Below are 24,133 nucleotides of genomic sequence, written 5' to 3'. Positions count from 1 at the left end.
ATACATTTTTCTCAGAGATGGAGTCCATCTTACTTATGCTGGCAATCAGATTTTTCTGAGAAATGTACAAAATGCATTGCGACCTTTTTTGGAATTACAACAACGATTTTGAAGTAGATGTTAAGCATTTACAATTTTTGACTTACAAACACCACCCAAAGGCTCTTTTCAGAGCCACCACTTCTTTCCAGAGAAAATTACAATGTTTGTGATGGAGTAGCAACCCAATTTTTTTAATGTTCGTGAACTGTCCTCGGACTTCTAAAAAATACAAAGAGCCCTGCTTCATTTATTTTCACTTCTATTTTTTAACTGGGAAAGGCGGCTCTGAAAAGAGCCTTATTTTTTTTTTATTTTTGTAATTTTGTATTTTTTTTGGTTTTTCAGACACGACACACTAGGAGAGGAGGGTAAAGGAGGGTAAAGGGGGGGGCACCAACCACAGGGATAAGAAAGGGCGAGCTGAGAGAGGAAGATGTAGAGTGGGTTTTATTTGGGTAGTAAGCAGGTCTTCTCCTGCTCTGAGACGATAGTCTCAAAAGCACTCCGAAGTCGCTCCCCCCTGCAGAGTACTGTGTCACAGTACATACATACAACTGTGACCCTCGAAAGGTAAGGGTCATCAGCATTCTGTATGGCCTGTGATGCAGCTTGAGAAAGACGCTGTCCCACAGAGGTGGTCCTTGTGGTGACAGGATCAGAAACAGAGGATGAAGTAGAGGAAATGAACCTGCTACGTTCTTCGCAAGGTACAACCCTGCGAATAGCCCCAGAGTGAAATGACCTCAGGTGTCGCTTCATAGTAGTGGTCCCAAAGCTGTACTTACCGTGCTTCCCGCGACTGAGTATCATTTTGCACTCATTGCAGGTAACACGGTTCGCACAAGCCTTAGGACCATTCCCATGAATGGTAAATAACCGCCACACCCAAGACTCACGCCTAGTGCGGGTAGTAGGGATTTCCTCTACCTCATTCTCATCATCCTCTCCTTCCTCCTCCGCATCCTCACTCCTGTTCCCCTCTTCAGGCCCTTGGGGAGGTGGTGGTGGTGGAGGGGGTGGGGGTGGTGCAGAAGCAGGTGCAGCACCAAGTGGCAGTTCAGTAGCCAAGGATGCCATCTCGATGATGGTGTAGTCTGCAGGTGGCAGCAAAAATCACTGTGTTCTGAAGAATAGCCAGAAACGCAATGGGAATAAGCTCTTGGGCGTGGTCTTTTATAGGGCTGCTTGTGCGCGGTCCGCGGACATGCGCACTGTCCGCGGACAGATCGAACACAAAAAAAGGATCGGAAAGTTTCAAAAGGTATATAGAAACTCAAGATTGCTATGTGGGATTGCTATGTGGGACTTGTGCCATGGTGAGATTTATTGACACACGATGAGCGTGGGCGCGGTCATATGATCCGTTTGCGAACTAGTCCGGGAAGGAAGCGCCTGTCCGCAAGTGCACAGAGATTGGTTAGCGCATGCGCATTGATGTCCTACGGACACTGTTCGGGTTCTGAAGTAATTAAAAGTGCGTCACACGTGAAACGAACATTTCAGGACACCGCCTGTGTTCTTAGAACAGTTTAAACTTGGTAGCGAACAGTAAGGACAGATAGAGGGTTCTTCAGGACACGTGTAATTTAGTTTATGTACGAACATTTCAGGACACCAATTGTGTTCTTAGAACAGTTTCAATTGGGTAGCGAATACTACGAACAGGTATAGTGTTCTTCATTTTCTTTTACGTACGAACCTTTCAGGACACCAATAGCGTTCTTAGAACAGTTTGAACTTGCTAGCGAACAGTACCGAACAGGTATAGTTTTCTTTAGGACACTTTAATTTTTGTTTGTTTACGAACAATTCAGGACACCGCGTGTGTTCTTAGTAAAGTTTCATGTTGCTAGCGAACACTACGAACAGTTGTACTGTTGTTCAGGACACATCATTTTTGTTTATTTACGAACATTTCAGGACACCAATTGTGTTCTTAGGACAGTTTTAAGTTGATAGCGAACATTACGGACAGATATAGTGTTCTTTAGAACACTTTAATTTTTGTTTCTTTACGAACATTTCAGGACACCACATGTGTTCTTAGAACAGTTTCAACTTGCTAGCGAACAGTACGAACAGGTGTGGTGTTCTTCAGGACACCTCCATTTTCGTTTATGTACGAACATTTCAGAACACTCACACTGTCCACGGACACTTTTATTGTTTTTTTAAAAAAAAAACGGAAACTATTCACAATACAATATAAAAATTAAACTTTATTTAACATATATTAATAATTTATGACAGAGAAGGTGAGGCAGAAACAGAAACAAAAACAGGAGAATTTGGGGTTTCAACATGATTGGTATTAGGTGAAGAAGGGATGGAAATCTCATCAAAACATTTTGGATTATGGAGAGGGTTTGGGGATAATTGACTGGGATATGGTGAGGAGGGACAAGTACATGTGGGGCAATCGTACGAGGTTTTTGGTTTGAAATGATTTTCTACAAAAGTTTTTAAATTATTAAAATTAGCCAACAATACATGCATTTTTTCTTCTATATTGTGAAGACTGTTATCCATAACAGGGTTTTCTGAAGTTTTTTCTATTCTGGTATGCTCTGTACAAAAACATAATATATATGTTAAATGTATATAAAAAATAATAAATAAATGGTTTATATTATAAAGTATATATCTTTTTTAATCTAATACAGAAAGTTTATAAATATATGAGTAAAATGAAGTACACTTACTATTTCTGGTAAGATAAGTCCTATGTATTCAGTGGGTCTGGTCTTGTTCTCAGTTCTGTTGTGTCTGTGAGGTAATTATGTTGGAAGCCAATTTATCTTCGTGTGGTATATTCCATTTCAGAACATATTGTATTTAAATGAATGGTTAGTGTGTTACATATATGGGTTACATTTCTTATGTATTACTATAAATAATGTGTTTGTGTGCTGCTTTTTGAATTTTTTAAATGCTCCTATATTATGATATAACAATCAAACATACCCCACCCCTCCCCACAGTTTTTAGGTAGTGGTACTGTTCTCCGAACATGTCCGCGAACATTAAATAAGTTCGCGGACATCAAGTTCATAAGAAGAGATCTAGTCAGTTCCATATGACATGTATATAAAGTCAAAGTCATTATTGTTAAGTTGTGCTACTAAAAAACTATGAAATTCAGTGAAAAAACTTTGTTAAAGGGACGTTATGGTTAAGTTGCGCTACTAAAAACCTATGAAATTCAGTGAAAAAAGCTTTGTTAAAGGGACGTTATGGTTAAGTTACGCTACTAAAAACCTATGAAATTCAGTGAAAAAACTTTGGTAAAGGGACGTTATGGTTCCAAGTAATGATGTCATCAATGACATGTGTGATGTCATATTTGATGTCCTGGGTGTTAGTCTTAGCAGTGCACGGTTGTGACGCGAGTTATGGTTGCTTAGCTTACCATAACTGGCGAATTTCAAGGGTTTTTTGGTTTTACTTGGAACCATAACGTCCCTTTAACAAAGTTTTTTCAATGAATATATATATATATATATGTTTACAACTACAGTGGGTTTCCCATCTTGCAGTAACCAGGACCGACCCTGCTTGGTTTCAAAGTGAAGAAAATGCCAGCCCCCTCAGCCATGCTGCCTAATACATGAGCTCTCCTTACAAGACCACTTAGATGTGGGATGTTTTTACACTACTAGTCCACACCCTGCAACATTCCTGTGCGCTGCTTGCATCGGGAACATCAGAATGGCCGCTGGAAAGCATTATGCACGCTAAAATCATCCAGAAGTGCGCAGGTAAAATCTGAAAAGTAGGCCGCCATCCACTTTTGCCTATGTCAGTGGTAACACAGGAGACCACTGCCAAAACCCATCATTTGGCTGCCCACAGAGAAAAATGACTGCAAAAATAACACAGAGCTGTGTGGAAATCCGTTTTTCTTGGTTGTCAAATTTGCAAAAATCATGGCTCACAAACCACCCAAAAGATCCAACCTCCTTGTTGTGTGTTAAACATCATTCTACTTCAAGAATCCACATATCAGCAGAAGTACATTTATCAGAACAAAATCCACTTTTACAGATACTTGTTGGAAAGAAATATGTCAAAAATGGGTGCAATACTGTTACTCGCCTCTGTCAGACGTTGGTGATCTCTAAATCTGTCAGGTGAAACTTGTGTCTCAAAAGCTAAATATGCCAAAGAAGGGACTTCCATCAAATGCAATATAGGGTGCCACACATTGATTTTCATGTTGAAAAGGACTGGAATTGAAGATATGTTTGCTTAATTTATATTTGTAACTGTAATTTTTCACAAGGAACAATGTCACAATTGACTATAAGGTAACCTGATTCAGCTAAAACTTCAAAGAGGTTTTCCCCCACTGAGAACACACCACCCTGTTTATTCCCACCAAAAGGAGAGAATATCTCGTGGGGTTGATAATGGGAAGTGGAGGAGACTTCCTTTGCTGCTCTGGGAAAGAGACAATGGGTTCCTTGAACTGAAAGAAAATGCTAATTCAGGTGTGACTAACACCAACTGCCCAGGAAGACAAGCCTTTGTGACTTTCTGGCTCAGCCAAGCATTGGAGGCGGGCCAGACTGAAAATGTGGATTTGAAACTGAAGTAACTGTATGTTTGTGGAAAAGACTTATAGCAAATTGTACTGAACTGGTAAAAATATGGGATTTATAGGTTATTAAAATGATAATATTGCTCACAAGTAGAAACTACTCTGGAATTTTTGCGATGTTCAGAGACTGAACTATCAAAATGTGGACTTTGTAGCAGTTGTGATTATGTCAAATATATGAAAATGTATAGGAATATGTCCAGAGGGTATGTGCATGTATGGGGACACATTTGTATAGATTTAACAATGAAAAACCAACCAAAAGCGCGAAAAATTGTCATTTGTGAACCAAAACTCGTAGGAAGATAAGACTTGAACAGAGACGTGCCTTAATTAATCTGTGATGTGTATATGTAATATTATCAAGTTGTGGATATTGGAAATATGTTTTTTTTGGGGAAAATAGATTTTCTGGGTAAGAACAAAGGGGAGGGATTTTTTCTGGACCCTAAACACTGTGTCACTCTGACACATGATGACACATCATGACACACTGTTCCCTTCTCAAATCAGGAGAGGGGGAATTCTCTGACCTATCAGATCCTTAGAGGGTTGGGCATAGTATAATCAGCCTCCCCACCCCTTTGGAAAATGGATAAATAGGGACTGTTGAGGACCCAGAAACATACACATGCACTCATCACTGATCTACCGGCGAAGCGCTCTGCAGGAAGAATCCATCTCCAGACTCTAGAACCAGACTCCAGAACCCATATACAGAACCAGGCTCTTAAACCCTGAAGCAGAAGCCTAACCCAAAAAGCTGAACCCTTTTGATTTAACCCCTAAACCTCCACGGGGCGTAACCATTAAACAGCCTGGCTGTGCTGTGTTGGCTACTTCTGGCCAAGAACCCTTGCTAGAACCCAAGATCCAGATCAGTCCAGCAGAGCTGTAACCCAGGACCCGTCAGATCCAGTCCAAGAGGCCATGCAGACCAGAGTGCCTTGCTGAGAGCAGTCTAGGTGTCCTGAATCCTGTCCGGTGGCGAACGAATTCCAGTCAAACCTTTGACCAGATCTTCGATGGTCCATTCCATTCCAAAGCCATAGTAGTGAGTATTTAGCATAGAACTGTCCATAGTCATCTCTTAGTTTAAGTAATCCCACCCAAACCCTTCCAACACATCCATAACTGCATTATTGAATCTTTTTTGTCTTGAATTCTTCTCTCATCCACATAATCCTGTGATAATCGTAGTGATAATCATCTTGGCGCTAATATATATTTTCTGGAGAAAGGCAATCGTCTCAGGCAGATAGAAACCATCCGGAGGCACCTCTGGATCGTTGGCTGTGCTGTCCATGTAGTTTGCGGCTCCATAGACTCCCTAGTGTTGAGAAATCTTTGTTCCAAATCTTCAACAGCGCATCTTTCATTTTGAAATCTTGACTCTTTTGAGAAAAATCGACATTGACTAAAACCTCTGTAACTTTTGAACTGTACATGCTAGGAACGAAATTTAAATGTCATTTGAAGCTAACATTCACAGCTTTCAAACTAATAACCGCATTCCAAATAATTATAGTTTCACGACATGTAAAAACAGCTATTTATTGCTTTTAACCTCTGAATTTCGTTTTCCATCTGTTAATCATTCTACAATCATTGCTCGTGTTGACCTAAACCAATCCAAAGCAACTCTCACTAGTTCCGAATCCCATTTAGTGAAAGAAAATCATTTTTAGCATTTTTCCCATTCGATTCATATTAGATTCAAAAGCAATTGACCTGTTTTAAAATCATTACTGTTCTCTCTAAGCTTGCTGGGGGGAATCGGGATTGAAACTGCAATTGTTGATTGTTATTCCTGTAACCTGTGTGCCCTCATTCCATCTCTTCATATTGCATATTGGGGGGAGTGAGAAGTAACAGGGGGAAAGTGTGATCACCTTGTCTTTGACTGAATTCATACCACATTTTATGTCTGTGTTGCATTCTTTCCTATCATTGCATTTCCCTGAACCATACACAGTTATTCTCTGCTATATTATTCTTCCTATTCCTACTCCAAATTGATTAAAGAGATTGTTGATATTGTAATATTACCCATTGATGATCATTGCATAAATATTCAGAAGTGTGATATTCAGATATTATTCATATTTATAAAAACGTGATATATTACATGGCCACAGTAGTGGCCATGTAGTTATGGTTAAGTTGTTGTTTCCATAGGAAGAGCACTTTTGGGCGGCTTATAACTTCGCTCCCACTGGACGAATCCTCACCAAAGTATATGGCCCTCTCTGAATTTTTTTGCAAAGTTTGGTGAGGTTTGGTCCAGGGGGGGCAAAATTATAGGGGGGTCCCAAAACGTATTTTTTTCCCATATACATAATGGGAAAAAACTTTGCTCACGCCTACAGCCCAAACCGCTGGACGGATTTACACCAAATTTGCGGCAGGAGCGGCAGTTTGGACCCGAAAGCGTGCTTTTTTAAAATTTGGTGTAAATCCGTCCAGTAGTTTTTTAACAAATGACAAAAATGTAAGTGCAAAAAATTAGTGATATCTGTGTCGGCTTCACGGACACAATTCCCTGTTCGCTCCCCCCTCCCCCACTCGCCCACTCATGTTCCGTGTCTCTCTACCATTCCGCCAACCCCCCGCTCATAGCCTGTGTCTCTCTCCTGTTCCCCCCACCTCCCGCTCATGCCCCGTGTCTCCCCTGTTGCTCCCCACCCCCTGCTCATGCCTCGTGTCTCCCTCCCATTCCCCCCACCCCCCTGCTCATGCCCCGTGTCTCCCCTGTTCCCCCCACCCCCTGCTCATCGGCTCATGCCCCGTGTCTCCCTCGTGTTTCCCCCACCCCCTGCTCATGCCACGTGTCTCCCCTGTTCCCCCCACACCCGGCTCATACCCCGTGTCTTCCTCCTTTTCCCCACCCCCCGCTCATGCCCCATGTCTCCCTCCCGTTCCCCCCACCTCCGTCATGCCCACCCAACCCCCGCTCATGACCCGTGTTTCCTCTGTTCCCCCCACCCCCCGCTCATGCCCTGTGTCTCCCCTGTTCCACCCCACCCCCCGCTCATGCCCCGTATCTCCCTACTGTTCCCCCCACCCCCCACTCATGCCCCGTGTCTCCCTCCTGTTCCCCCCACCCCCGCTCATGCCCCGTGTCTCCCCTGTTCCCCCCACCCCCCACTCATGCCCGTGTCCCCACTGTTCCCCCCACCCCCTGCTCATGCCTGGTGTCTCCCCTGTTCCCCCCCACCCCCCGCTCATCCGCTCATGCCCCGTGTCCCCTGTTCCCCCCACCCCCCGCTCATGCCCCTTGTCTCCCCTATTCCCCCCACCCCTGCTCATGCCCTGTTCGCCCCACCCCCCACTCATGCCCACGTGTCTCCCCTGTTCCCCCTCACCCCCTGCTCATGCCCACGTGTCTTCCCTGTGCCCCTCCACCCCCTGCTCATGCCCCGTGTCTCCCTACTGTTCCCCCCAACCCCCGCTCATGGCCCGTGTCTCCCCTGTTCCCCCCCACCCCCCGCTCATGACCCGTGTCGCCCCTGTTCCCCCCCACCCTCTGCTCATGCCCCGTGTCACCTGTTACCCACCACCCCCGCTCATGCCCCTTGTCTCCCCTGTTCCCCCACCCCCTGCTCATGCCCCGTGTGTGCCGTGTTCCCCCCACCCCCTGCTCATGCCCCGTGTGTGCCGTGTTCCCCCCACCCCCCGCTCATGCCCACATGTCTCCCCTGTTCCCCTCACCCCCGCTCATGCCCACATGTCTCCCTACTGTTCCCCCCACCCCCCGCTCTCAAGGCCCGTGTCACCCCTGTTCCCCCCCACCCCCGCTCATGCCCTGTGTCGCCCCTGTCCCCCCCCCGCTCATGCCCCGTGTCTCCCTACTGTTCCCCCACCCCATGCTCATTCCCTGTGTCTCCCTACTGTTACCCCACCCCCTGCTCATGCCCCGTGTCTCCCTACTGTTCCCTCCACCCCCCGCTCTCATGGCCCATGTCACCCCTGTTCCCCCCCACCCCCGCTCATGCCCCGTGTCACCCCTGTTCCCCCCCACCCCCCGCTCATGCCCCGTGTCTCCCTACTGTTCCCCCACCCCCCGCTCATGCCCCGTGTGTGCCCTGTTCCCCCCACCCCTGCTCATGCCCATGTGTGCCCTATTCCCCCCCACCCCCCACTCATGCCCACGTGTCTCTCCTGTTCCCCCTCACCCCCGCTCATGGCCCATGCCTCCCTACTGTTCCCCCCACCCCCGCTCATGGCCCGTGTCTCTCTCTTGTTCACCCCCACCCCCTGCTCGGTTCCATGTAATAATGTCGCCACAAAAATATCGGCATACAAAAATATCACCCAAATATGGTCGTTTTTTTGTGGCGACATTATTGCATGGAACATGCGGGGGACACCCCCGCAACCCCCACATTTCTTTTTTTTTTTTGGACATTTTTTTTTTGCCCCTATCGCCACATATATGGTCACCCAAATAATATCGCCACTACATTTTCCCAGCGATATTATTTGTGGCGACCATATATGTGGCGATATTAATACCTGATACCCCCTGCTCATGCCCCGTGTCTCCCTCCTTTTCCCCCCGACCCCCTGCTCATGCCCTGTGTGTGCCCTGTTCCCCCCATCCCCGCTCATGCCCAGGTGTGCCCTTTTCCCTCCCACCCCCGCTCAAGCCCACGTGTCTCCCCTGTTCCCCCCCACCCCCCGCTCATGGCCCATGTCTCCCTACTGTTCCCCCCACCCCCCGCTCATGCCCCGTGTGTGCCCTGTTCCCCCCACCCCCGCTCATGCCCATGTGTGCCCTGTTCCCCCCACCCCCTCTCATGCCCACGTGTCTTCCCTGTTCCCCCCACCCCCCGCTCATGCCCACGTGTCTCCCCTGTTCCCCCCCACCCCCTGCTCATTGCCCGTGTCTCCCTACTGTTCCCCCCACCCCCCCCTCATGGCCCGTGTCTCTTTCTTGTTCACCCCCACCCCCTGCTCGGTTCCATGTAATAATGTCGCCACAAAAATATCGGCATACAAAAATATCGCCCAAAAATTGTCGTTTTATTGTGGCGACATTATTGCATGGAACATGCGGGGGACACCCCCGCAACCCCCACATTTCTTTTTTTTTTTTAACATTTTTTTTTTGTCCCTATCGCCACATATATGGTCACCCAAATAATATCGCCACAACATTTTCCCAGCGATATTATTTACGGCGACCATATATGTGGCGATATTAATACCTGATACCCCCTGCTCATGCCCTGTGTTTCCCTCCTTTCCCCCCCCACCCCCCGCTCATGCCCCTTGTCTCCCCTGTTCCCCCTCACCCCCGCTCATGCCTGTGTCTCCCCTCTGTTCCCTCCACCCCCCGCTCATGGCTCATACCCCTTGTCTCCCCTTTCCCCCTCACCCCCTCTCATGCCTGTGTCTCCCTACTGTTCCCCCACCCCCCACTCATGCCCTGTGTCTCCCTCCTTTTCCCCCCACCCCCACGCTGATGCCCTGTTGTGTTCTCTTTATACACCCCGCCTTCTCTTTCCATGGTGGCCATCGTGGTAAAAGATTTTCCTTCCTACACGTCCCGGTTTGGGAAGAAAAATCTTTTTTTTACCACCCGGGGTTCCCACTTTGAGGACCTAAGATGCTAGTGGTCGTCATCTATTGAAAAGGATGTTATGGTGACGTTGCACTAATAAAAACCTATGAAATTCAGTTAAAAAAAATGTGTTACAGGGACGTTATGGTTAAGTTGCACTAATAAAAACCTATGAAATTCAATGAAAAAACTTTGTTAAAGGGACATTATGGTTAAGTTGTGCTACTAAAAACCTATGAAATTCAGTGAATAAACTTTGTTAAAGGGACGTTATGGTTAAGTTGTGCTACTAAAAACCTATGAAATTCAGTGAAAAAACTTTGTTAAAGGGACGTTATGGTTCCAAGTAAAACCGAAAAACCCTTGAAATTTGGCAGTTATGGTAAGCGAAGCAACCATAATGTGCGCCACCACCGTGCACTGCTAAGACTAACACCGACAACATCAAAGATGACATCACAAATGTCATTGATGACATCACATGTGTATGTACTTTTCATGAAATATGTGTACAAGAGATTCTTTTTATAATGTTGCAAAAAAAGGATCATTCCAATAAATATCACACCCTAATTAGTGCATTTAACGATGCATTGATATAAATAGCATTCTATTATGGGGTTCTTTCTAGTATACTAAGCTACTCATGCAGAAACATAGCATTGTGTGCAGGGTACAAGATGAAGGTATAATATTCGTAATGTTAATATGTTGAACAATGAAATGATAATTGTTTTCTTAATAGATTTTTGTGTACTGTGAAATATGTAATAAGTAGCTAATAAAACCCATGTATTACATAATTGCATTACTATAGCCAAAACACAAAGAGACAAGAGCACATACCAATATGGGTATATACAGGGAAAGTGAAGTAAGCAAAAAAGCACAAGTAGTAGTAGAAACAATTCATAACCTAACTGATTATTTTCATGCAAATAAATGATTGCTCTGTTTCAAAGCTGCTATTTACCCTATGTATATGTATCACTTGATGTGATTGGACCCTAAGGAAAGTAGTGTGAGTACAATGTATACAAATATGACCATATACAGGGAAAGTACAGCCATAAAAAACAACAGAACTATCAGAAAGTGCTGATAAGTCTATTGATTATCTTTATGCACAAAAAGGATTGCTGTCTTTCAAGCTTGTGTCTTCCCCTATGTATATGTTTCATATGATGTGACTGGAAATTACTGTGCGAACCTACTTGAAGGATACGTCTACAAATAAAATAAATGTTTTAGTTTCTGACTGTTACTGAAGAAAACCATGTGGCCTAGATATGTCAGCAAAAGAAAAAAGAGTGAGCCAGACATGTGATGTCATCAGTGATGTCATCACTGACACTTGTGATGCCATCTTTGATGTCGTGGGTGTTAGTCTTAGCAGTGCACGGTGGTGGCGCGAGTTATGGCTGCTTCGCTTACCATAACTGGCGAATTTCAAAGGATTTTCAGTTTTACTTGGAACCATGAGGTTCCTTTAACAAAGTTTTTTCACTGAATTTCATAGGTTTTGTAGTAGCGCAACTTAACCATAACGTCCCTTTAACAAAGTTTTTTCACTGAATTTTATAGGTTTTGTAGTAGCGCAACTTAACCATAATGTCCCTTTAACAACGTTTTTTCACTGAATATATGTATGTATATTGTAAAATTCTTCAAATAAATCTTTTAATTTGCAAAAGAAACCTTCTTCTTGGTTCAGTGAGACCGGGGGTATTCAAAGAGAGGGGCGTTCTATAAGGGTACATCATCCAGAAATAAAAGAACCTTTGACATAAACATATATAAATAAGGGTTTCCATTGAGCATCCCATACTAGGCATTGACTTAGGTGGAGTGATGGGTTGAAATCACTTACATAGAGCAGCATGGCCTGAGGGGGCCGAATCTTTCCTCACTTTGAAACTAAGCAGGGCTGGTCCCAGTTACTGCATTGATGGGAGACAGTCCACAGTCTGTGTGTTTTCCTAGTTTTAATTACCTCATAACAGACAGCATCCACATTTATTCTTTTATACCGTGCTACTGTGAGTCCCTGAAAGTTTTGCACTTAGAGACCATTTTGTTGCCTTTTGCTGAATTGCATTCTGGTATTTGTCTCCCAGTCAAGATGGGGGGGAATAATGCCACAATTGTACACTTGTTGCCTAACCTAATTCTATAAGGATTTACATATTTGCGTGACACTATGGTATGTGTTATTTTCAAGTTATCTCTACAAAGAAGAGTATTTTTGAAAGCCATAAATGAGGATGAGGAGGGGAAATGATGAAAGGGAAAGTAAGTCATGAGTATTTGCCCACTATGTGGTCAAGTGGCACAGCGAGTATTAGAGCTCGCTTTGACATCTGTGCAGAGCCTGCTAACACAGGTTTGAATCCCGGCAGGGCAAAACTCAGCCTTTCATCCTTCTGAGGTCGATAAATGAGCACCGCACAACCTGGGTAATAATAAGCAGTGCTCAGATACCTGAGGGTTCGTAGCGCTATGCAAATTATTATTATTATGTGGCATGAGTGTTTGCAATCATGGCCACTAGTGCAGTTATTTTCCCCTAGTTGTGGCTGCATTCCAGTGCAGTAAAGAACACATGTGGGTGGACAGCGTAACTTTTCTTTAGAGGGCAGACGCAACCCCCAATGTTTTTTTTTTTATGTTGGCAAGCTTGCTCAAGTATTTGGCTACCAGGATTTTACTCAGGATGTCATGTTCCCAGTGCAGACGCTTACCCACAAGACCACAAGCACTTTTTTCGCCTTGGAATTTTGTTTACCAGGGAATATTTCATGACAGATTGCTGGGTTTAAAATGTGAGCACATTTTATACTTTGCCAATTTATTTATTGGAACATTTCCACTCTCAGGTTATTTTTCTGGCGTTCATAACTTATTTTTAAAGTCCAATGTTATTTTGTCAGTTTGTGATTGATGAACGTCTTTAAGCGATGGGTTGCAAGTGTTTTCAACTATAGAGTGACCGTGCCAAAGGCCCTGGCTTGTGGTTTGGTAGTGTTTTAAAAATCTATGGAATAACAAAACGGTTCAAATTCAAGGAAAACACTTTTGTTGCAAGGACGTTAAGGTGAGAACTTAATGCAACAAAACCCTTAAAACTCAGCTAAAGCCACCTATATTGTTTCCTATAGTCTGCAAGTGCTTTCAGGATTTAATTGCATTGATTGGACCATATTCTGGATAAGACACCTTCTAGTATTATGTTTTAACTCTAGTTTGGTATTTAGAATTTGCTCCCACTGTTGCACAGTTTCTGACCACAATGATGACCTCACAGATCACATACTGATGACATCACTAATTACATTACAACATTAACTGGGATTAAGGATGGCCTTCAGCCATGGTCAGTGTACATGGCTAAATATATTTTAACACATTATTGGTTACTAATCATGGGCTTCAGTCATGTCACTTTCCACAGGCCTCACCCATGTACACTGTATATTTTTAAAACAGCAACGGTCACCAACCATAGATTTTGGCCTTCATCAGTGAGTACAGCTTTCAGTTTTCAGCTGTGTCCGCTGTATATTAGAGAAAAAGCACAAAAATGCCTGCACTTCTTTGCGCCAAAAATGAATAAATGAAAGATTCTAAAAAATCTGTTGTTTCTGATAAAAATAATTCTTTGTTTATTTTTATTTTGATAATGTTTAGGCCCTTTTTGGATGACACGTGTTTCGGCGACTGCGCCTTTCTCAAATCCAGGCCTTTTTCAATGGGGTTGCAATTCACCCACTGGAAAATAACTTTGCCGTCCTATTAGTGACTTTTAAGTCCTGGGTTCAATCCCACCTACAAATTCATTCTCTCCTGCTCCAAGCGTCGAGCAGATTTCTTGAGCTAACTTATACATTATGGTATGTCCAAATGCATTGTTAATGTAGTCAGTCATATACAATGTAATTAGTGCTGTCACCAGTGATATCATCAGTGATGTAATTTGTGATGTTATCAGTGTTCTCCGACAACATGTAATTAGTGATGTGATCAGCAAAGTGATCTGTGATGTTATCATTGTGGTGATAGGCTGCGCAACAAGGGGTATGAAGTTAAGTTGGCTTTAACTGAATTTCAGGTTTTTTTTTGCGTTAAGTTCTCACCTTAACATCCCTGCAACTAAAGTTGTTTTCTTGTATATACATTTATATACATATAGCTTCTAGGTGGGCATCATCCAATAAACAAATTCCACATCGAAACATACATGGTGCTTCCTACTACAGACTCATGCCATTCTAAGGCCAAAGTAAAAAAAAAAACAGCATAATGGAACAAAACATCAAATGAGTTTATGCATGTGTGTTAGGAAGCACTTCAACAATATCCATACACTGTATGTTATGTTACTGGGATTCATTCCAGACACTGCTACCATTGGCATGGTTTTCAGGTCCTCTTCTTTTTGATCAATCATCTTTCACATTGAAAATATAGAGTCAACAATACGTAACAACGTGAAAACCAATCTAATGAGTGTGTTGCAATGCCATCTGTGAGGGCACAATATATTGAACTTTTTAATTTTTAATGCAACATGTTGCTGGTAATTCTATCTCAGAAAGTGGGATCCATCAGATCTCACTTCCACAATGCAGTGTCTTGAAATGTTTAGTGCACACATATGTCTCTCTTGGGACTGTCTACTGATACCCCCAGAAGCTGGTTTGTAGTTTAGTGGCATGGCAGTTGAAGGGTTACATGTATATTGCTACAATCACCCATATGGAAACTAAATTTACAATAGCCAGGGGCTGTTTTTAACAGTGGACAATGCTGTTCCAAATTCTATAAAATGGTGTACCCTCTTTTGTTTCCTCTAAGATGGTATTTTAGGTTAACAAGAGAACAGGATATACCTCCAGAGCATAACAAAGGGATAGCACTTCAAAGGTAAACCCTACCAGGGCAAGAGAGAGGTCAAGCCATGCTAGTAATGACCGGAGTCTCTTGGGTACAAGGTATACAAGAAAGGTCAGAGTTAGAGTGGCCCAGGATAGAACATACTTTCCAGAGAAGGGCCCTATCATTCTCAACTCTCGTAATCCACTGCAATCTCCAGTGCTATCTCCCCACTTCCTGCAGACAAAGCACTCTGCTACTGACATCACCAGAGCAAGACTCTTGACATAGCAGCCGGAATTGGTCAATTGCAGAACATTTGAATTGGACCAATTCGCTGTGGCAAATTAGGGATATACAGGTATGAGAACCCACTTAAGTTCAATCAAGTGCTCTCTGGCTTTGAAGGGTAGAGCTTAGACAGCAAGTGTTTCTTGAAATCGTGTGCATTGTCTCCCAGCAACCAAGAAGCCAAGGAACAACTTTGGGCTCTTTTACCAACCATTAACTGCTTTAATCTGAATTAATTACTTTTGAGCTTGTTTTCAATTAGCTGCAGCTCCTATAGAGCACCCTTGGACACTCAATGCTTGTCCAAACGATTTCAAGCCAGCAAACTGTGATTCAACCATTGTCTGCCTGCCCTCCATGCTTGTTCATGCTGATCACTGCAGCAAAACTGCATTCACCTACTTAACCATGGTCTGCCTATTTCTTTAGTCAAATCGATCCAATCATCACTATAGGCCAGCACCACATAGCTGGACCATGTTAGCAGGATTTGCCCCTCCTCAAGCATCTTGATCCATTGGAAGAATTTGACTCTACCATCTCAACACCTATCCAAACCAACCAAATGAGAAGTGTCAAGAAGCATGGCTCAATGCTGTCAAGCCACCCACGAAGACAATGAGATGCTCATAGTGTTTCTTTCCTCTGGGACTGGTTTTAAGGTCTGGGGAAAATAATAAATGCCCTAGAGACATTTAAGACCCCACTCTTGCCCTTTAAAAGACATGCACTTTGACCTTTAACATTGTTGCAGACAATACCCCTGTCTTTGGATCTAGTATGCCCCATTTAATTCTTAAGCCTGATATTGGGCCTCATTAGGACCCAGGCGGTAAGGGGTTTACGGCGGCGTAACCAGCGCCGACCCTTACCGCCTGATTCCGAGGTCCCTTAGCGCCATGGAGGTTTTAACACCTGCTTTTAGCAGGTGTTAAAATCCATGGCGCTAAGGGACCTTGTTGTTAATTACGCCACCATAATTTACGGTGGCGTAATTAACGCCTTCCCCACTCCCATTATGCCCTATGGGGCAAAAATGGGAATGGGGAAGGGTAAATGGGTTAATGGGGACTTACCGCCCCACTCACCTCGGAATGGGGGGGTAAGTCCGCCAACCACCATGACGTAAACGTAGTTTACGCCATGGTGGTAAAGGTACGACCCAGGCGGTAACTTACCGCCTGGGTCGTAATGAGGCCCATTCTCTTCTTTTGCAGAGGTGGGTTATAATTGTTATTAATACATTTCCATTTGTGGCTGAATTAGAGACTCCTATTTTGTTGTTATAAAACCTTGGTTGGGCACTCTTTTATTTTGCTACCGCTGCACAAATGGTGTTTGGATGCTTCCTTGCTAGCTCACACCCTTCCTGTTGTGGATAGCCTATGCTGGCCCTTGTTAACATGAGAGGTGATAGAGGCATACCTGTGTTTTATTGCCTGTTTCACCTTTATGATTGTGATCACTGGTGGATTAGGAAAAGTGTGAGGATGAATAGGAGCTTTAGCCACTACTCGTTCTTGTGCTCCTGAAGAGCAGTTGTAATTGTGTCACAGTGATGGCCATAATTTGCGATCTATCTTAGAGTATGTCTGCAGCTTAGTCAGCCAAAAAAATAGAACTGTACAGGAAACATTAGAAACACTCTGAGGCTATTTGAGCATAATGGAACTGAATATGTATTCTAGGAAAGGCTTGAAAGTTGGCAACCTGCAATGTCTGTTTCAGGCAAGCAGACCGCCCTGTGGAAATAAGATAAACAAATTTAGATTTTAAAGGAAAAAGGGATGTTTGAGGAGACTCCAGTGTTGGACAGTGAGCTTTAGCCCCACATCAAGTATCCATTCTAGTGAGGGGAGTGTTAATGGATGGAGGCAGCTGCAGTGATATATGTTGCCACTATTCTTCCATCTTTCAGGTAGGTTTCAAGTTTCAGTTAGGTTCTGAGTTTCTATCAGGTCCTAAGCTTCGGGCATGGGTTTAACCTGGCTACTAGCAAGCCCACTCAGCAAGAAAGGGGGATAGCCATAACAGAAACGAAGTAGAGAGATTTGCTGTTACTGGAAATGTGCAGGCTGGAGCTTGAGGAAATAAAGGAGAACTGTAGACAATCTTCTCATGTGGAAGGAAGTGTTTGAAATCATGGCACCTAGGACAAGCCTATGCACCATATCCAAAATGACTTACATCAGCCATTTGAGGTGTGGAAAGACTTCATTGGCTAATTTTAGGGACTGGAATTAGAATTCTAGCTTTAGGGCACTGATGTGATCATCCAGTTGGCTTCTGATGGGAAGTGTTTTATCCTAAATAAGAAAGTGGCCACTCATAGGAGGTTTTGCAAAACACTTGGGTTTTAGAGAGCACACAAAAGGGACAACCAAACATTTGAAATGCTTACACATTTGTCTCCGAAGTATTTGAATGGATGGGTGAGTGAAAACATAGACCCTTGTGCATCATCTGAGGTTCCTGTCTGAAAAACAAATCTCCCAGGTCCTACAACACCCATGACTCTTTCTGTAAGTGGACAAGCCATCTGTAGCACTGTGATTGGCTAAGAGGAAAATGTTTCTATCTGGAGATTTGTTTTGTACAACATTTCTTTTTCTTGCCCACTTTGGCTCACCCTGATTTGCCAGAGGACCCCTTGTACCATCTGAGGGTTTTGCCTGCAAAGCAAAACTCCCTGGGCCTAAACAACCAGAACTCTGGCTGCAATTGCGAAGCCATCTGGAGCACTGTGTTTGGCTCCCAGAGAGACATGTGACACACTGGCACTCTTTTTCAGTCTACCCAGGGCACCAGCACAGGCATCTTCAGCCAAGTGCCAAGTGCAGCAAAAGGCTGCTCTCTGTTGGGCCTGTTGAAGCTGGACAGAGCCTTGGACCAGAACCCCTGTCTTTGACAAGCTCATCCTTTACCTGACTTCTGCTCCACGCACAAGGTTCCTTCCAAATATTGACTATCCTTTCACTGTGGAGTTTCTGTTACCTCAGATGACCAAGGAACATCCTCTTAACTGTCTTTTAGTTTCCTCTAGCTCCATTTTAGCTGAGCCCAGAACTCACACCCGCATCTTCTCAATCAACCATCCATACCTTCGTTTTCTGCAAAACCACCTACCCTCTCTCTTTCTCTCTTGGGCTGCACCCTTTCTTTATTGTTTTCACTTGCCTAGTTCTTCTACCCTTCATCATGCATCTTAACATCACTTCATTCCTCTTTCTACTTATGCCTCGCCTTCCCTTCTCTCATAGCCTTCAGCCTTAACTTGTTGTAACTTTTGCATCATTCTCCTCAACTTCTTCCTTCCCCCTGTACCTGCGATCCTCAATTAAGAGGTCCCATGTTACTGGAATCTCCAACCTTATCTATACCCCTCGCCAACTGCACAGCACCTGCTCCTCCCCTATCACAATTTCACTTGGCCGCTGGAAGGCACAATCCCTCTGCAACAAGTTACCCTACATCACTGACATCTATGATTCTTATCACTCTCATCTTACACTTCTTGCTATCACAGAAACCTGAATCTCCTCCCATGGCTCTGCTACAATAGCAGCTCTCCACATTGACTCTGCTACCTTCTCGCACTCTTCCATTCCTGTTGGAAAGGCCGATGGTGTGGGGTTCCTTATCGATAAGGAAGGCTGACCTCCTTCCTCTCTAAGCAAACTTCCCAGGTTTAACTGGGTGAAAAAAATACATAGCCAGTGGTTGCGCTTTTCAAAAAAATACAATGATATACTTTATTTGGTTATTTCATCGATGACATTTATTTCATATCCAGGAAGGAAATTATAAATGTTGCAAGATACAGTTATAATGCACTGGTCCATAATTGTTAAGTTAGATAAATCAGTTAGGATTCCCTGATTATCTCGATCCATTTAAATTGCACTGAATTTCTGAAGTCTGTGCTTTTGACCTCTCCTCAAAGTCAGAGTTCTTGAATGTCAGTTCAGATTGATTAAATATCTGTAGTTGTTTCGGGTGACCTCTATCCAGTTAAATAGCACTGAATTTCTGAAGTTCGTGCTTTTGACCTCTCCTTGAAATTCAATTGGAGGTCCTGAATGTCAGTTCAGATTGGTTAAATATCTGTTGTTGTTTCGGGTGACCTCGACACGTGTTTCCCCGCTCTTGGTTGGAAGCAGTTCCTCAGGTGGTATGGCGTCAGCAATGCTAGGATTATTATAACGATGAAACAAGTCATTGGTATTTATCATAGATCTTGTTGACTCTTCGTGCAAGTCCTTCATTATATTGAGATTTCATATGTTGCATGACTGTTTAGATATCCTCTTAGGTTAGTATGTGTGAAATACACCCTACAAATCAAAGGCATAGTATAGGTTTCGTGTATCATGTGTATGTATAAATATTTGAGATTAACTAGTAAGATTCAGTCACAGCTGTTGGTTACTTGACAAGCAGTGTCCTTACTTGTATGTTTGATGATTTTGGCCAACAATTTGAATGTCTCAAGAAGGAAAGTCTTGATGGGGTAATCCTTCAAGTGAATATAGTGGGACTGGTAAATATGGTACTAATACTGATACATTGCCCCAAAATTGTCCAAATTTTTAGGAGGAGGAAGCTTATACGTCTGACAAAAAAACTGCTTACCTTGTTTAAGGAGTCTTAAGGCTTGCTGCTGAATTTGAATGTCTCAAGAAGGAAAAGCCTTTATAGGGTAATCCTGCAAATGTATATAGTGGGACTGGTAAGTATGATACTGATTCTAATGCATTGCCCCAAAATTATCCACATTTTTGAAAGCTGGAAGCTAATTCTTGTGGCAAAAAAAATGCTTACCTTGTTTAAGGAGTCGTTAGGCGTGCTGCTGAACAGTAGATGGTCCGATTGCCATGTAGTATAAGTCAAAAATGGCTGTCTTAAATAGCGTGTAATTACGTAATGGCATCATTGCGTGTAATTACACGATGACATCATACCTACGCGCGTGGCAGCCATGCTGGATTAGTGTATGCTAATGGCAGTTTGAGAAAATGTTAAAATGTTTTTTTTCTGTGATACTCATGGTAATTTTAGAATAGATTGTATCTAACATGATGCTTTATTTTGGATTGCTATTTTGCATAAATAGAAATAAGTTGTACTCATAACTATTGTGGATTAGCTCACTCCAGACTATGCTCTGTTTGCATCCTGGGTGGATGTAGACCATACTGTCAGAGGGATAAACAATAAAATAAACTATTAATACCTTCTTAGTGTGATGTAGTGGTTTGAAGTGCTGAAATTCTATGCACATTCACTCATAATTAGCCGTGGCTATGATACATGATGAGGTCTGCAGTTATACATCAGGCAGTTTACTAGAAAGATGGTTAGACATATTGTGGTGTGGAAAGATAATCTTATTCAACACTTGCTCAATGGATATACAATCACTTCAGGACAAGATCTAATATATTCAGACATTGGTAGAATATGTGTTGGGTTAAACAAGCCCTTTGTCAATTCAATGTGGTGTTTTTACATAGTATGCAAAAAGTGAAAGGTGTTGGTAGGAATTGGTGCTTGATTACAAAACGTTAAATAGTTCCTGATCAAAGTTAATACCTGAATGGCAGGTGTCCATATTACAGATCCGTGGTGCTTCTCACTTTCTCAATATTTGTTCTGTATTGCCCCCGCGGGGCGGTGGTAGTATTTGTTCAATTCCGAAGAATCTCAAGTCACTTAACTGATCTTGTATGTGAGTTAGTTGAAAATGCATTGCTGTTGGTGATCTCTGATCTTGATGGGTCTGATGTGTTCACCGATTCTGTTTTTCAAAGGACGAATTGTGCTACCTATGTATAGTAGGTTACATACACATCTTATTCCATAAATCATATTTCTGCTGTTGCAGTTGATTAGTTGTGTTAATGTGAAGTTGTACCATTTGGTTTAGAGATGAAGGTGTTGGCATATTTTGAGTATTTACAAATGGAGCATTGGGCACACTTGTAATTCCCTCTTAATGGTTGTTGGAACAACATTGTGTCCGTTGTATTGCCAGTTGTTTTTTTTAGCTGAAAATGTGATGGACTCAATTATGTTTTCAGATTTTTGGCTTTTCTGAAAGTAATTGTGGGATGCTTTTCTAGCATTGAATCTAGAACCAAGTCTGCTTTCAAAATGTTCCAGTTTTTTGCTAACATTTTTCTGATAGTTTGATTATTTGTGCTGTAGGTGGTGATGAAAGTGGTTGTATAGTGCACATGAGATGTTGTGGGTAAATTGTTCTTGACTTGTAAAAGGTGTTGTCTTGTCCTGCCCAAAGTCTTCTGATAACTTTTGGTAATGAGATCATGACGGTAGCCTCTTTCTTTGAAGTTGTTGATTGTATGGGATACATGTTTGATGTATTCTTCTTCGGTGGTACAATTCCTTTTGATCCTTAACATCTCTCAGGTTCAACTGGGACCTTTTCTCTCTTCCATCTCACTCTCCATCTGTGGTGTCCCTCGTGGCTCTATTATCTCACCTTGTCTTTTCAATATCGGCCTATCCCATTTGATCTCTTCCTTCTCTCCTAACTTCCAGATTCCCTCCTCTGCCTCCTCCTCTTCCTCTCTCATACCTGACTGCCTGTCCGCTATTCAGGCATTGTGCACCGCTAACAAACTCTGCCTTAATGCCAGTAAGAATGAGATCCTACTCATTGGGACTCCAGCTCCCACCTTTCCCCCTACACTCTGGCTGCCCTCCATGGGCCCTCTCCCATCACACTCCTGTGAGGAAAAAAACCTTAGTGTCATCTTCAAGTCCTCTCTCTCCTTCACTCCTCACATCACAGCCTTGCTGAGAAGGCTCATTTTCAGCTTCACCTCCTCAGAGGAATTCTTCCTTTCCTCACGTTCCACCAGAAACTCAATGTCTCCAGAGCTCTGGTCCTCTCAAGGCTAGACTACTGCAACATCTACTTCCTTACCCTATGTAACTCCTACCTTCGCCCACTTCAACTGATCCAGAATAGGACTGCAAGACGTATCCTTTGCCTTAATCCCAGGGACCGCATCTCTCCAGCCCTCAAATCTGTCCACTGGCTCCTGGTTGCTGCAAGGATCAAGTTCTAAACCATTTTCATTATCCACAAGATTTTCTGGGGCTTGGTACCCTGCTACATCCAACTCACTCTTCCTAAATACCTCCCTGCTAGAGACCTTCTGTCTTCTAGCTCCAACGATCTTCAGATCAGATGCTTATCCAAAGAGTGTGTAGGGGATAGATCTCTCTCCTCTGCAGGTACATCTCTCCAAAATGGCTTCCCTGTCCCTCTGAGACTTGGGCCAAATCCCCTTAAGTTCCGGAAGCTTCTCAAGACTCTCCTTTTCTCTTCCTCCTTCTCTCTTCCACATCCCTGCTAATTTTTCCACCCTATGCTTCTGGACTGGGCATCTGGTTCCTTGGCCCTCCCCTACCAGTCTACCACTGCACTTGCCTCTTGAGCTACCTCCCCCTATACTAGCCTGGCTGGACCTGCACCCCCTTAGCCCTTCCAGCCCATTCCTCTCACTTAGCATGTGGACCTTTCTGCCCCTGCAATCTCCTCTCCCTAGGCTCGGTCCACCTGGCCTCCACGGGCACTCACTCTATCCTCTGACACTTCCCCCTCCCCTCTTCCCTGCTCTTCTTATTACTGCTCGTTCATAACCCGAATGTCGCAGTGCCTAGTAGGACGATTTCTGTTTTGTCATGCCTGCCCCCCTTGTCTTGTTGGGCCTTGAAAGACATTGTGTATAGGCACAGTAAAAGAATCAATAACTGATATAAAATTAAAAAAATAAGATGCTGAACAGCCCTGCTACTTCTGTTTACTTCAACTCTTCCTCTTTTGATTATGCAACTATTCAACTCTTCCCACCTTCTCCTCTAAATGTTCTGTCACTCTATCGACCCTCTGATCCTTTCAACTCATTCTTCCCTGATGTGCCCCTTCTCCATGAATCACTTCCTACCAATATCCCAATTGTCATGCTGGGGACTTCAATCCCCCCAACCCAACTGCAGCCACCTTTCTTGAACTTAAATCCCTCCTATCTGACCACTCTACTGCCTGCACAACCAGCCTACCCACTCTGTTGGGAACTATCATGACTTTGTCTTTCTCACTAACGCACTCTCCTCCTATTGCCTTTTCATTGAACCATCTCCCAGTAATCATCTCAATGGTTCACTTTAACATCTCAGTACCTCCACCTTCCTCTCTGCATGTCCCCAATTCAATGTCTAAGAGAAAATTCAAGCAGGACTTTCTTTCCCATTACCTTGATGATGTGAGGACCTCTGTCCTGTCTCTTTCCCTATTCATGCCTCTTCCATTTATTGTGCTTTCTCTGACTTTCAACATGCACTTATGACTCCATTTAACCAACACTATCCTGCTCACACATTCGCACCATCCAGTCTCCATCCTCAGCCTTGGATCACCACTGAAATTCAGATCCTCAAGACAAGCATGCACTGTGACCTATGGCAGTGGTGCAAATTACTGACCAATAGCCGACAAAAATTCCCTTGCTGCCTTAACATCTACATGGGACTCTGCCAAATCCTCCTACTTTACAAACCTGATTTGATCCCTTTGCAATTCTGTCAGCTTTGCTCATTAATGTTTTCTCAATCACTCCATTATAATTCCACTAAAAACAGATCACTCATTGTATCCTTTACCATTTCCCTATGCCTGCCTCATATTCCTTTTATCTCTTCATCTCCATGTCTCTTTCTGCCTCAACTTTTGA

The sequence above is a fragment of the Ambystoma mexicanum genome, chromosome 7q (assembly GCF_040938575.1).
Source record: "Ambystoma mexicanum isolate Mex_15411 chromosome 7q, UKY_AmexF1_1, whole genome shotgun sequence".
Classification (NCBI taxonomy): Eukaryota; Metazoa; Chordata; class Amphibia; order Caudata; family Ambystomatidae; genus Ambystoma; species Ambystoma mexicanum.
Note: the sequence above shows the minus strand (reverse complement) of the source record.